Source organism: Lates calcarifer, unplaced genomic scaffold (genome assembly GCF_001640805.2).
Source record: "Lates calcarifer isolate ASB-BC8 unplaced genomic scaffold, TLL_Latcal_v3 _unitig_5252_quiver_3165, whole genome shotgun sequence".
In the NCBI taxonomy this organism is placed as follows: Eukaryota; Metazoa; Chordata; class Actinopteri; family Centropomidae; genus Lates; species Lates calcarifer.
In genome coordinates, this window is record NW_026117399.1 from 1 (window position 1) to 8,983 (window position 8,983).

General features: G+C 40.0%; 1 long non-coding RNA gene and 1 pseudogene across 1 annotated transcript; one reads left to right on the forward strand and one right to left on the reverse strand.

Annotated features, from left to right (window-relative positions):
- LOC108874202 (uncharacterized) lies at window positions 1-1,827 on the reverse strand. The gene is made up of 3 exons (XR_001959628.2): window positions 1,602-1,827; window positions 403-497; window positions 1-53 (listed from the first exon to the last, which is right to left on the reverse strand). It is a non-coding gene; the product is annotated as an uncharacterized LOC108874202 (long non-coding RNA).
- A 380-nt stretch (window positions 1,828-2,207) lies between these two features.
- Window positions 2,208-5,872, forward strand: LOC108874201 (inositol-tetrakisphosphate 1-kinase-like; annotated as a pseudogene).
- Window positions 5,873-8,983: the final 3,111 nt, after the last annotated feature.

Here is an 8,983-nt window from a genome sequence, read left to right on the forward strand (position 1 = left end):
CGAGGAGTTAGTTTGAACATGTTGGTCACAGTGGAAGAGTCCAGCAGCTTGTCCTGCAGTGGAGAAACATCACAGTATAATGATAGAGAGATATTGTATCTACTTGTACAGTAGTGATATGTAAATCAGATGCATGTGTTTTAGATGGAATGTAAAATCTACCTTATGTAAATTCCATTTTACACAGTTTTGAATAAAAGTACTGGGTTTGCTATTCACTGTATTCACTCTGGCTTCGTAATGTGAGTATTATTACCACAGTATCTTGTTCATATTTGTCAGCACAACACTGGAGTCGTGACTCTGTTGGGCTTCACTGTTTTCACTTCCACTCTCAGCATCCTGGTGAATGTCTGAGAGTGTGTGTATCAGGTGTATATGTGTGTGTGTGTAATATCTTACAGGTACTTTCTTCTGTGTGACCACCACAACGCTGTCTGTCCCCCGGACCCCTACAGACGTCAACCCGCTCTGAGAGATGGCTTTGAAGGCATACTCTGCAAAGTTTTTAATGATAGCAGTATGAAATATTATAATAGTATTATCAATTATGGATTATGTCTGACAATATTATAAATAGGATTCTTAAAGAGATAGACTTTTTCATTAAAGAGTAAGATCGTTTTTGTTTAACCAGAAATATCACTATATATCACTGCCAGACTCCATTGACAAAAACAGTCATTACTAAGCAGAAACACAGGACTTGTTGGAATACTGCTGCATTCGTCTGTTAGTTTGTTTGTGTTGGTGTGTGGTGTTACATTACTTATGTAAAAGATCTGAATACTTCTTCCACCACTGAAAGTCACAACAACACAAACAAACTAACAAATGGAGTCAGTGGTATTTCAGCAGCTACTGTTTTCCTGCTTGGTAAAATCGCTGTTTTTGTCAATGGAGTCTGGTAGTGATAAAATGGCTGTTTCTGATGCAACAAAAATGATCTTAATCTTCCTTTAATAAAAAAGGTCTGTCTCTGTAGGAACCCTGTCTATAATGTTGTCAGATACTTATAATTACAAACTGAGACTGTCAGTGGCAAAAACAAGAACTTTAGTGGACATAATTAAACGTGGACAATTGCCCATTGGATTACATTGCGGCAGCTGTTTGTGGTTCCCATTTTTGCTGAATACTGCACCCACTCCCTATCAGTCATATATACCCAATGACATGGGAAAATAAGGCCCAGGTTCAAAACACCGGAATCAGCCTTTAAGGGACTATCATATGTATGGCTCATTATACTAAAAGAACGTTTTCAAACAACTAAACAAAGAACGTGACACTTTTTACCGTGGTAAAACACACCACAGCTTAACAAAACCTCCAAATTGTGCAGTTTAATGTAACTTTAGACTTGAAAAGTAACTTTAGGTTTAAATATTAAAGAAGGGAGAAACGTGAGAGGACAAACTTTGATGCTAATCACACGAGACTATAGCAAACATGCTAGCACCTTTAGCACACTTAATATGTGGGAATCTGTTTGAATCACCTGTAGGTCCTGGTAACCTGTGTAACACTAGTTTGTGATGTTAGCATACTAGCTGCTCCACAAGTGGCTAAAACACCAGAGAAAATATATCTCTTCTTACCGACTTGGTAAAGGCGGCCCTCCGGTGAGAATATGGTGATGTGTCGGTCAAAGCCTGCGTTCGAACCGCGCGACATTCTGTTCTGTCTTTGATCCGCGTGACCTCAGATGAACTTTGAAGAACTTAATGTATCTTAAAGGTATCAAATCAAACGACGATTAATGTCGTTTTCAGAGGTTTTTAGTGAAGAGGAAAGAGCATGACTGTGCAGCTGCTGCCGGGGATAATGGAGTAACTTCCCTGAGAGAGTTTTACTTTCTCTTTCATTTGGGCATAGAGTGAGGAGGTGTAGCGGCTCCATGACACCGGCCTCCCTCCCTCCCTCCTTCACTCCCTCACCTCTTATTATGATCGGCAGCAATAAGGAAGTCAAGTGACTCTACCAGTCCGACTGGCCCCTTTCTCTCCGTGTTTGCACCTGTGAATCATGAATCAGGAGGAAGCACTCCTCAGGTTTAGATTTCAAGACACGTCGGCGTAGATTTTAGGAGGAGGAGTGGGAGGAGAGAGGAAGGCGGAGGAGGAGGGTTGAATGGATCAGCACTCGCACATCATCCCTCTCTTCGACCGTGTCTGCGGTCATTTGGCCGCTGGTGACCCCGGACACGCAGACCAATGTCAGGCCGCAGGGTTGGCTTCTGTCTCAGCGATAAGAAACGCAGGAGAATGAATCTGGACGCCTTTGCAGACTTCTGTGCGTAAGTTGACTTTTTAAAAATTCATACAGAGCTCATAAACATTACAGTTGTCTGTTTGGACTCCATGAGTTCCTTGAAACAAAACTGAATTCTTATAGATTCAGAAAGAAAAATTCTAAATTTGTTGCTTGCTCAGAGACAGTTGATAAAGTATTCCTGTGGGATTTTCCATTGAATAAACTGTCTAACAAAATATAGTATGATACAAAAACTACTATCAAATGAACGGTACTACTGGACTCAAAACAACTTCAATTTGAATACAAGTTTTGATCCATCTGATATTTAGCATGTCAAATGTGTCTACTAATTAGGGCCTGATAAATATATGGAGTTAAAAGTTTTGATTTTGTCACATGTTGCCACGTCTTTACAGTTTCCACCGTTAACAGAAAAAACATGCTGGGCTTTTCCTTATCATAATAATACACTCATTATCCATTAATGGGTTCATAGATATGGAAAGTGAGGAACATATTGATTTCATTTTACTGAGAATAACTATTGTAAGAACAGGCAGCTCCTCACTATTATCTAGTGTTCACAGAAAATCTGTGACGCTTCATTGTTACATGAGAAGCCTTGTTCATTGTCAGAAAGCATTGTTTTTAATCAGGAAGCTGTTTAAGTGTAGCTCACATACTTGAAATGACATTCAGGAGAATGGTGGAAATCCTAATCTTTTGACATTTAACAGCTTGGTTCAGCAACTTGAGTGAGTTGTTGAGTGTAAAGAGCAAAAAGAAACAGGGACGGTGATTGGCAGCTGGTCACAAGAGCAACTTTGTGATATATTTGACGTCACTGTTCACAGGAAGGTGATACGTATAATCACAGTTACCTCACAGCCTCTGCTCTCAGAGCTGTCAAAGCACTCGTATGCAGGCATCAAACACTGAATGACGGCATCAGTGCTCATGTGCACTGTTGTATGTTGTTTATGTTGCATGTTTTTACCGCTGTGTTTCGTGCTAAAGTCACATCAGTCACTCCTGTGTGATCATCACTGTTAAAATAGAAAGATTTCATATCTCCCTGCAGGTCACATGGAGTGGAGGTGGTGGAGGTGAGTTTTTCTTCACATGAAATCAACACGAAGTGTGTGTGTGTCTTTCTCTGCTTCTGTGTGTGAACCGATGTTTTCATACTTGACATTTTATTTTTATACATGCCATAACACCCACACACTCACACACACACTCACACTGTAGAATGTCTGTTCACTCTAAACAAAGGTTATTAAAGAAGAAATAAAGTATGACAGTAGATGGGAACACTGTGCAGCCACAGACTCACATGTGTCATGTACAGATGTCCACAACTTTAGTAATCCATGTCACAGCCACCTGCAGCCACCTCCTACAGTCAGCTTCTAGCAAAATCCCAAACAATGGCTGCCTGACTGTACCTGCTCACTCATTTCACTGCATGTGGATATTTGTACATTTCACCTTCCCCTTCATAAAGTTACCTCAGATAGATGAGATCATTGCAGAGAAGAACACGACTGATTCATGAGTTCACTGAATCACTGCTCTACAGAATGTTAACACTCACTGCTATACACTAAGTTTGTACAGTTTAAACAACAGGTGGAACAAATAACATTAATTATAATACAGTCCATGTGCTGTAGGTGTGTCAGTGACAGAGGAATAGTTACACCTGTGTTTTTTCTGCTAACACCAGTCAAAATGTTTGTCACTAGAAAGGTCAACTGAAATTTTCTTTTATGGTAAACTAAAGCCAAGAAAAAGCTGTTTTACAATTCTTTGGTGATAATTAATTAATATATTAATCACCTCTTAATATATTAATATTAAGAGGTGATTAATATATTAATAATTCATAGAGCTGTCCTAGGTGGACTCTCACACCATGTCAACCCCACACTCCTCAAAGTATAGGTGCTATAGCTCATGTATGGATGGTTAATAGTTTAGAACCCAACTGACAGAGGGTTCGGAACATCTCAACTGTGATGTCATCATAGAATGTTGCTTTGTGTGTAAATGGAACCCATTAAACCCACCAGGCTGTTCGCTTTTTGTGAAGTCACAACAGGCACATTTTGAACAGGCAAAAACATAGTTATTAGAAATCTTAAATTTACCATATATTATCACGTTCCCAAAATGTTAAGGAATATAAGGAAGATTATTGAGTCCCAGATTTATCATATAGGGTGTAAAGGGTGTAAAGGAGTGTATTTATTTTATTTTTTCACCTGTGGCAGATTGACCTCGCCCAGCCGCTGGCACCTCAGGGACCCTTTGACGCCATTTGTTCACAAGCTGTCTGATGTCATCGTGGAGGCGGAGCACGACAGCCAATCACAGCAGCTGCTTGCCAACTTTGAGGTAAGGCTGAAGAAGTATGTCTCTTGTGGCTACTCAGTGCTTCAAACAGTCATACTGAGAGTGATATGTGAAAGTGAAATTCCCCTCTGTCTTTTACATTACAGACTTATGTGTCAACTCATCCCAGTACAGTTCTTCTGGACCCTCTGCCTGCAATGACCCGACTACTAGACCGCTTCGCCTCTTACAGGATCATGAGCAAGTTGCACAACTCACTCCGAGGTGCATTGTAGCTCCAAAGTCTTAATTACTGCAGTTTTCTGTTGCATGTAGATGTTAACAGCACCTGCCTTTCCTATTCTGTTTGACAGACTGGCGTATCTGCAGTCCTCCTTACCTAGAGGTCCACAGAGCCAGTGACCTGCCATCCATTCAGCAGGCTGTGATGGCCCAGGGTCTAAGTTTTCCTCTCAGTCAGTGCTTTCTTATTGCCTTCTTCACTTAGTTCTTGTAAATGTATCTGTGAGGGTTAATAATATGCATTTAATTTGAGTTACATAGATTCATCCACTTGTATATTATTTGTATTTGTGGTCAGAAACATCTCTATATATCAGTACCAGACTCCACTGACAAAAACAGTAATTTAACCAAGTAGAATAAAGGAGTTGCTGATCAACCACTGCCTCCATCTGTTTGTTTGTTTGTGCTGTTGTGTTGTACTTATACTCCTGTAAAGGATCTGAATGTTTCCACCACTGAAAGTCACACAACAACAATGGTTGATCAGCAACTCCTTTATTCTACTTGGTTAAATTACTGTTTTTGTCAATGGAGTCTGGTACTGATATATATCAATGTTTCTGGTCAAATAAAAAGGATCGTTGTGGAAAACATAAGTATTGTCCATTCTGCTTCTCACTGACACTTCCACTTTTTCTCTGTTGACCCCAGTTTGCAAAACTAGAGTGGCACATGGCTCACTTTCCCATGAGGTAAGGGGTTTGATTTTTTTTTTTCCATTTTCACTTCATTGTTTTTTCATCCACTGATGTTTATTTCCTCTTCGTGTCTCTGCAGATGTCTCTGATCTTCAGTGCAGGCAGCCTGGCTGATATCCATCCTCCCTGTGTGCTGCAGAGCTTCGTCAACCACGGAGCTGTTCTACACAAGGTCTTTTGTGTAGGAGACAAACACTTCTGTGTAGAGAGGCCCTCACTCAAGAACTTCCCTCCGGTCCCTGTGGTCAGTCTGCACCCACCAACAGACATAATATATCTCCTTTCCTTTGCTTTGTCCTGTTTTACCATGTCCTGCTGTCCTATCTCATTGGATCCACTGTAGTTCTGGTTTCTCTCTGCCTCCAGACAGGAAAACCATCTTCTTCAACAGCCACCAGGTGTCCAAGCCAGAGTCGAGCTCTGATCTCACAGCTGTGAGTATATGAAACAGTGCAACGAGTGTAACCAAATTAACCACACCGTACTTACTACATATCACATTAATAGATGTGTCCAAATATAAATTTAAATTCAGATAGATATTAGTAACAGATGGGCAGATGTAACTAGAGTTACTGCTTTGCGGTTGATTGCCTCCGCTAACAGTCCAGTTTCAGTTAATTACTATCTTGAGTTATAGTCAAATCCATTTCCTGTAGGTGAGAGCACATCTCAATCTTCAGCTGTGTCTGGACCTGATGCCTGATCTGGAGTTCATATGTGAAAACCACTCAAGTGAACATTTGTGCAGAACCTGAAGACAGTCCCTCGAAGCATTCTGGAGATATTGCATTCACCAAAATCTAATCTAACCTTGAGTCAAACTGAATGTTTGTTCTAAATCTCAAGAAATTCCTTCTAGGTGTTCCTGAGATAAATCCTTTTTTTTCACCTTTGCCCTCCAAGCTGGACGAGCAGATGCCGTGCCTCCTCCTCCCAGCTCCCAGGCCGTGGACGCCCTGGTCGGGAGCTCCGAGTTCAGCTGGGCATGGCGCTGTTCGGCGTGGACGTCATCATCAACATACACACACACACCCTCACCGTCATCGACATCAACATCTTTCCAGGTACTACAGCTACACACCCACACACTCACCAGTCAGGCCTAAATGCATCACGTTGCTGCCATGTGATTGGCTGAAAAGATATTTGCGTTAACGAGCAGTTGAACAGGTGTACCTAATGAAGTGGCCTTGAGCAAATATACTCTGATAACCTCTTTCTCTCCGTCAGGATACGAGGGAGTGCCCCAGTTTTTCTCTTCTCTGCTCAATCACATCGAGTCAGTGTTGGACAAACAGACGTCAACTACCAGCTCTCTGAAGACGACTACAGGTGGTCCACCTGCTGGCCTTTAACTCACCTCAGAACCAGATCATCAGCCTCCCAGGACAAACAAATGTCACTGGCTACAACCTGTTTAAACTGTTTTGTCAGGACCAAACAGACTTTGCTTCAATTCTAAGAAGTTATTTATTTATATTTTCTAAACATCCCCTGTAAATAACACCAACACTCACAATGGTTTGATTTCCGTTTATTGATCGACAGGTAGCGTAGAAGAGGATACAGCAGGCACAAAATACAGCACTCTGATTGGCCAGTAATATTACAAATGGTGTTTTTTATTATAATTTTTGTTTGAAATGCCCCCTCCCCAACATGGCAAAGACATTTCCTACGTCTTTCTCTCCTTGTGGAAACATTTTGCACTTCTATAGAAAAAAGAAGAAAAACTACAGTACATTCATTTTTCACTTTATTCTCAGGTGAACAAACATCTCCTCTTTGGAATAAGACAGCGTGTTGACTGATTACTACGTGTTTACGGCTACTTTCCCAGTGTTCAGATACATAAACATGTTGTAAATCTTGGCTGTGTGTAAAAAATATTATTTGCTAGATGACTACAATATGATGCAATTGATGCATTAAAATACATGAAATTATGAGTTATTCGAGTACTTATTGCATTCACATGTGCTGTAGTTGTGTATTGTGTTATTGCAGTTACTTTGGGCCTCCAGTGGTAACCCTGTTTATCCTGTGCATTTCTACCCAGTGTCCTCTTGGGGGCGCTGTTACTTCATATTTCCTGTGACCTTGGCTTGAAGACTGATGTCTGATATTTACACAAATGACATGACAGCTGTGGAAACTGAAGTAACACTACTGAGCTTTTTTCTTCTTCTTTTTTTTGTTATTGTTGCTGTTACCAAAAGACAACAAAATGGCTTTAGTGTCTCCCCTTTCTCCCTCGACTCCTCCTTGGCTTGTTAAAGATAAGAGTGCAAAGCTGGCTGAGAACTCGAAGTGACACTTTTAGACCTTGTAAGCTCTAAGTACATCACGTCCTGTCCACTAACCACGTGCTGCTCAACATCAGATTTAACGTGCAGAATTACAATCAATTTCCTGTTTTTGTTGTTCGTGTCACTCCGGTTCGTCACAAACAGTCTGGTTTTAACAGTGCATGAGCCAAATAAAACACAATCCTCGTTTCTACTTTATCATCAAAGAAATTAAGAGGAAATAATGACTTACTCCTGTGTAGAAATATCAGTAATATACATCGTTAACAGTCAGACAGCAGGAACAGCTTACAATTATTGCACAAAATATATATAATATATTGAAATACACATATTACTTATAGTAGGGAATCTGTTTGAACACACCATCGAGGATAACTGCCAGTATTCATGACTCAAAACTAAGGGGGCAAGTTTCCGTGAATTTTCAAAGTTGGAAACTTCCCATGGGAATAAACTGGGAAAATTTGGTTAGCCTACAGGTTAGCCTATAACAGGGAGCTTAAATGTAGTTGAAAATAATAACTTGTAGAATCTTGGTTAAAACAACCAGATTTAATGTAAATACACTTGAATTTCTACCTTGCACAGACAATATCTAGAATCCTGCTCACTACAGCCACACTACTGCATCTGAGCCACAGACTACATCCAGTCAAGTCTGTTTGGATCATATTACTGTTGTAGATACATTTGATCCATGGTATTAAAGTCTAACTTGTGAAAATAAATCAAAATGTGTTACAGTAGCTAGCTAGCTGGTAAATCACATATGCTAAATGTAAGCTGGCTAACTAAGAGGCATATTCAACATTCACGTTTTATTTTTGTTGAAAGAATGAAATTTCTACTCAGATAAATCAAAGTCAAAAATGTCATTTTTTAAATTTACATTTGTATTAGTTTGCACACACCATGACAAAACAAAATGTTTATGTTTGATACAGTTTGTATAAATTACCCAAAGTTTCCTGTTAATTCCCATTAATTTCTGTTAATTTTCATATATTCCATGTATTCCAGTTAATTCCAATGTAACTTTTCCAACTTGGAACATTTCAAAAATTCCCC